Here is a 6152-nt window from a genome sequence, read left to right as displayed (position 1 = left end):
AGCGCTCAGAGAGCACTGGGCGGATGATTCACGTGGGTTTGGAGTGAGGCTGCACTCCTTCGAGGAGGCCACGGAAAGGAGGACGTCTTTTCCTTCAAAGGGAACTTGCAGAAGCCCATGCCCTCGGGTGAGGAAAGCTTTGGCGACACATGCCCGGCCCTCGGAAGGAGGTCGGTGCTGTCACCAGGAGGTGGTGAGCAGCAGGGGGACCGTGGGGATGGTGAGTAGGTGGAGTCAGGCCACAGGTAGAGTCCTTTGGTGGTTCTTGAGGTGAAGTGGGAAAAGCAGGTCTGTCTTCAAGGACCAGGCGTGTGAAATACAATGGTCATGCAGGGAAGTTGCACGTTTTTACTGTGAAAAGGGCCCCGTTGCCCACTGCACGTGTCCTTGATCGTCTCAAGCACCCTGGGAGGAACCGGCCCCTTTGTGCCACCACCCCACCCCGCACCTCCCCAACACCCACGGCCTCCCCTCTGCCTCTGCCAGCACAGCCTCTGTGACGCTCTGGGAAGCCACGTGTCCAGCCTGTGTGAACACTCCTGTCCCACCCCACGGCAGGGACGACCGACCACACACGCCAGCTTGGCCACTGAGACATCTATGGAAATGCACGGGGGAGTGGCGGGGGGGGGGGCGGTGCCTCTGGGAAGCTTCTCCCAATAAGAGGGAAATGCAGCGCCTGGCTGGGTGATAAAGAGTTACAGTTAGTGGTACTGGTGGCGGGCAGGGACAGGGCCCTCCCTGTACTCTCCAGCCACTCTGTCTAAGGGATCTTGCTGACCCCGGGCCTGTGCCCAGGGCAGGAGGGCAGCGCAGCACAACAGAAGGCAGCCCCTTGACAGGCTCCGGGCCATTCCTACGTAAGGGCCTCACTGCTAGCGGAGAACTGGAGAGGTCAGGAAGTTCACCCTCTGCCTTCCGCAGGGCGCCCACCTGAACGGTTCACACGGCCCAACAAACAGCTCTGGGGCAGCCCGAGGGCGTGTGCCCACCACAGCCAGGTGCGCCCAGGTTAGCGGTAATTATGTCTGCAGAGAGAACCCAGCCTGAAAGATCTACGGGTGTGGCTTCTGGCACATGGAATGGAATGAAATCAAATATAAAAAGCCCTACTCAGTCCAAAACCCATAGAGGTTTCTAGCCTATTGACAAAAGTCCTTGCAGCCTGGACTAGCGGGAGACTGAGGTGACTGGAAAGGTGGGAGGTGTTCGGGGGCCCCCCAACTTTCTGCAGGAAGGAAGCAGGTTTGGTGCCGCCCCTGAACCTGACACCTTTGCCTTCTTCAGAAATGTGCCAGGGAGTGATGAGAAAGGAATTTCTCTCAAAGAGCAGGGTCAAGAGTCATGAGGAAAAAGGAGACTTGGGAACTCCTTCCAGGGAGCAGAGCTGGGGCCTAAACAAGGATCTTTACCCGCGTCCAGGGTGGGGAGACCCGGCGACATTTGCCTGGGGGATTTCAGAATTGCTCTGGGCCAGCAACTGCCGCGTGCCTCCCGTTCTTCCTCTGCGTGGATGGGGATATTTATTCTGATTATCCTTCACCCTTCACCTCTGGAATGTGTAAGGCAGTTAACTAGCCTTTTTGGTTCACAGATCTCTGCATCCTACTATGTGAGGGGCTCCTTGGGGCAGGCAGAATTTTAAAGATGTCCCCCCAAGACTTCTGTCCCCTGGTTGTTCAATGAAATGCTAATCTACCTACTGCTGTCAGTGGTCTTTACAAGAGGCGATTAAGATGATAGCTGGCCTTACTGTGGGGACACTGTCTTGAATTATGTGGGTGCACCCCGTCTAATCTCGTGAGCCCCTGCAGAGTTGAAGACTTTTCCCGGTGAGAGCAGAGATGAGGGGGGAGGGGAGGGGAGGTTAGGGAGGTCCAAGGCATTGCTGGCTTCCGAGGTGGAGGGGGAGAGGAAGGCGGGCAAATTCCAGAAGCTGAGAGCGCTCCCCAGACAACAGCCAACCAGGAAAGAGGGAGCTCAGTCCCACAAGATGCACGGAATTTAATTCTGCCATCGACTGAACGACCTCGGAAGTAGATTTGCCTCCAGAGTCTCCAGAAAGGAACGCCTGCCAACCAATGCCTGGATTTCAGCCTGGAGAGACTCTAAGCCGAAGCCCCTCCGAGCCATGCTGTGTCCGGGGTTCTGAGAAAAAGAACTGTAAGATAATCAATTAATACCGTTTTAAGCGATACACTCTGGGGTACTTTGTTATGGCAGCAACGGAAAACCAACACACTTCCTCCCCCATGAATGGCCCTCAAGAAGGAGCCCCCAGGTCTGCTGGCTTGCCTCTTCCACTTAACACTCATCAGAGCTGCAAGATTCAGCTGGAGAAAGGCCAGCTTACAGCTCCAGCCCCAAAGGACAAAACGAGAGAAGTCTAAGGAACACCGAATGAGTCGCAATTCTGATCTGGGTCCCTGAAATAAAGCCTTCTACTGCCGTCACTGAGGAGCTGTGCAATCTCCACACCTGGGGAGGGGGATGCAGGTAAAATACGTTCGTAGGAGGAACTGCGTCCAGCCCTCGGATCCAGATCTGTGTGTTTATGGGGGGCTGAAGCTCTGAGTCTAAGGCAGGTTTCTCGAATTATGTGGGGCCTGGATAGTGGAAAGAGCAACATGTTGATATTTCTCAGCTTCCGTTTCCCCGTCTCGGAAACCGGATGAAATGATCACCACCACAGATTACGTGTCTTGCTGTGGAAGGTCAACCGAACGATAGTTACCCAGCTTGAGTTGTCCAAGTACAATTTTTGCAATTTTTACCATATATGCATGCTAACCATTCCACTATTTACCTAGTGTTTTCCTTTAATTAACACACTCCATTCTTTTTACAGTAAAACCATCCCATAGCCATTACACATTTTAGATCTTTACCTGTGTAATTCTGAGTATCACCTCGCACGCTGTTCTTTGGGAAATTATAAGCTAAAATAATCAAAGCACAATGGATAGAAGAAGATCCTTTACAAATGTAAGGACTGAGTTCTGTACAGGAGCAGGCACAAGTAGCTGTAAAGTTGTAATACAAGTAAATAATACAATAATCAATCAATAATAATACAAGAACAATCTCTGAGTTTTATGCACTCCCAACTGTAAACTTACTTTCACCTACTCCCGTGTTTTCAAGTGTTATTATGAATTTTATTGGCAGTTGACAACCGTGAAGAACCATCCAGGGCCAGATGTGTGTGCTCCCAATGTCCTGACGGCCAGGGTCTGTGCCCGAGCTTGCTCGGCAGGTGGCCCGCCAGTGTGGCAGCTGGGCAATTCCACAAGAGGGGGCAAACCCCACTCCGGCTTTCGGGGTCTCTGTGTTACACTGGCTCTGCCACTCTGCTAATGCTGGAGTCGCTGTGTCCTGACCCTTCCCTCGGCTGAGGTAGGGCGGGTGGGCCCAGGGCTGGCGGGAAGACAAACCTCTCTCCCAGACTGAGCGCGGGCGGCCGAGATCCCAGAGCAGAACTGACACACGCATGCGGACAGGCAGCCTGAGACAGGCTCACACCGCATCGTCGCCCTGGCAAGGAACAGGAGCGGAACAGGAGCAGAACAGCACCCCATGTTCCCCAGAGGCATGCGGGGCGGGGGGAGGGAGGGCGAGGAAACTCGGAGGAGCCTGGCACTTAGAATCCGTGTGCACGGCCACCCAGCGCCGGGTGGGAGTGAGAACAGTTGAGCAGAGACGGTGCGGGAAAATGTCTGTGAGCCCCCGAACCTCAGATAGGAGGGCGAGGGGAGGAAGCCCGAGATGACAAAGAGTATGTTTCTGCCACCCAGAGGATTAAGGGTTAAGGAAAAAATAGGGCCTGGGGTAGCAGAAGGGCTGAGTGTCTTGCACACCCGAACCGGACGAGGGAGGTTTGTGGGTGCTGCTACAACAATGCCAGAGGGCGAGCGGCCACTTGCTGAGTGAGAGCTGGCCACGCGCCCCTACCCCACATGGGAGCGGTCTCTCCTGGCCTTCTCAGCAGCTCGGTTGTGTTGGTGGTGTTTGCCTCCTCTATGGATGAGGAGGCAGGATCTTAGAGATACTAGTAACACAGCCAAGATCTCCCTGCCCGTGGCGGGCGGGGCCACGACATCTGGTCCAAAGCCCAGACTCTTAATTAATTAATCAATGAACTCATGTTCCAGGGGAAACACAACTTGTTATTAGCTTCAGAGGGTCTATTAGTTGAGATTGGAATGCCCGTAAAGATTTGCGATTAGGTAAGCTTTCTTGATGTCTAACACACATACAGGAAAGCGCACATACGTGTACAACTATAAACGATCACAAACTGAACACACCCGTATATCCAGCACCCAGAACAAGAAAAGAGCGTGAGCAGACCCTCAGAAGTCCCGTACTGCCACCCTCCCAGTCGTTGCCCACCCGAGGCTGGTCCTTACCCCAGAGCCCACCACTCTGTGCTCCATAGAATCGGAAGTCAGTTATCGCAGACTTGGCCTTGATGGATCTGGTTCACGAGACTAGCAGCCCTCACTTCTCTTTTCATCACAGAGAAGAAATCAAAGCTATACGTGTTCAGTGTGTCAGCTTTCCTCTGTCTGCCAGGGTTTGAAGTCCATTCAACTTGGCAAACATTTACTCAGCTATAAGCTGGGCACTGGGTGTTTGCTGAGCAATGAATTAGAGAAATAAATTAGACGATCGTGTCCCTGCTTCCTAAAATAGCAGAGGGATGTAGTTGGGCACCTGAGTCCTGTTAGACCTCTCCGAAGACTGCAAAGCACTAAATACATGCAAGGTAGTGTCACCGATTTTTTACAGCTGGCGTTGCAGGTACCTGGTCGGGCACCACCAGTGTCTTAGGGTTTTTGGGCTGAGTGCTTTTTGCAAGGATCTCCTAGATCATCAGGGGGTGATGCTGGATTAGAGAAGAGGTTCAGAGCTAGTTTAGATTACACTTTTTGGAGCATATTTTCCAAGGCAACGGATGATAAATTACTAAAGTATAAAATTGGCATTCGTGTTTTCCCAAAGTTCTTGGGTTATCATGTAAAATGTCCCAGGGTCAGGAAATAGGCCTGGATGTAGCTACCTGTTTATCTGATCATGTGTTTCCTGAGGGTCTCTGTCACTGGGCCCTAGAATCCTCTGGTCAGAACACTCCAGAGAGCCCTGGCTGGTATGGCTCAGTGGATTGAGTGCCAGCCTGAGAACCAAAGGGCTGCCGGTTCAATTCCCAGTCAAGGCATGTGTCTGAGTTGTAAGCCAGGTCCCCAGTAGGGGGCATGCGAGAGGCAACCACACATTGATGTTTCCTTTTCTCCCTCCCTTCCCCTAATGTAGACTTAACAGACAAACACACCATCTTCACTTCCACATTCACACTTGACAGTCTTTTCCATTCTTTATTCCAACTGCACCAAAATCTTTTTCTTATAGATGTGTAGAGCCAGCTGTGAGAGGAAGGACGTAAACAATTAACCTGTGTAAGATAGATTACATATGGAAAATACAAATTAAAATGTTTCATTTTAATAGTGGAGGACTACAGGCCAGTTGACCGGAGTTGCCATTTTTCACACATCAAGGCTCAAATGTTCTAGTCACACGTCACGTGGGTAAGGCTGTGTCACAAGGCACGGTCACATGACGTGCCGAGGAAGTTGGACATTAGCGCAATCTTTAAAATTTTTCAGTGACGTTTCCTATTTTGATATATGCCACCTAGCTGCACTACTGCCTTGTCATTTCGTGTTTTTAAATTTGTTTTGCATCAGCTCCACCATCTGCTGGCTCATTTATTTCCCCCCAGAGCATGCGCGTACGTCTCTGTATCTATCCTTAACTGAAAATATAAAAATACATACTATTTCTCATATCCTTTTACCCAAACAGCTGCTATCATCAGCATTATTATGTTGGAACCTTGAAATTCATAGTAAGCGTGGAGAAGTGTAGTTCATTAATTCCTTAGTTAATTAACGATGGGCTGCGGTTCTTGGCTCCGCAGCGGCCCTTGCGCACTGTCAGAGGCCTCTCTCCTGGGGAGCCCCGCCTCCCATGCCGGGGAACAGAGAGGGACAGAGTGTGCACAGCCGGGCCGTGGGGGGACTCTGCAGGCAGATGCTCGGGCTGTCCCAGGCTGGTGACACAGAGAAGTGACGGAAAGTGTTTGGTATTAG

Source organism: Phyllostomus discolor, chromosome 3 (assembly GCF_004126475.2).
Source record: "Phyllostomus discolor isolate MPI-MPIP mPhyDis1 chromosome 3, mPhyDis1.pri.v3, whole genome shotgun sequence".
Classification (NCBI taxonomy): domain Eukaryota; kingdom Metazoa; phylum Chordata; class Mammalia; order Chiroptera; family Phyllostomidae; genus Phyllostomus; species Phyllostomus discolor.
Note: the sequence above shows the minus strand (reverse complement) of the source record.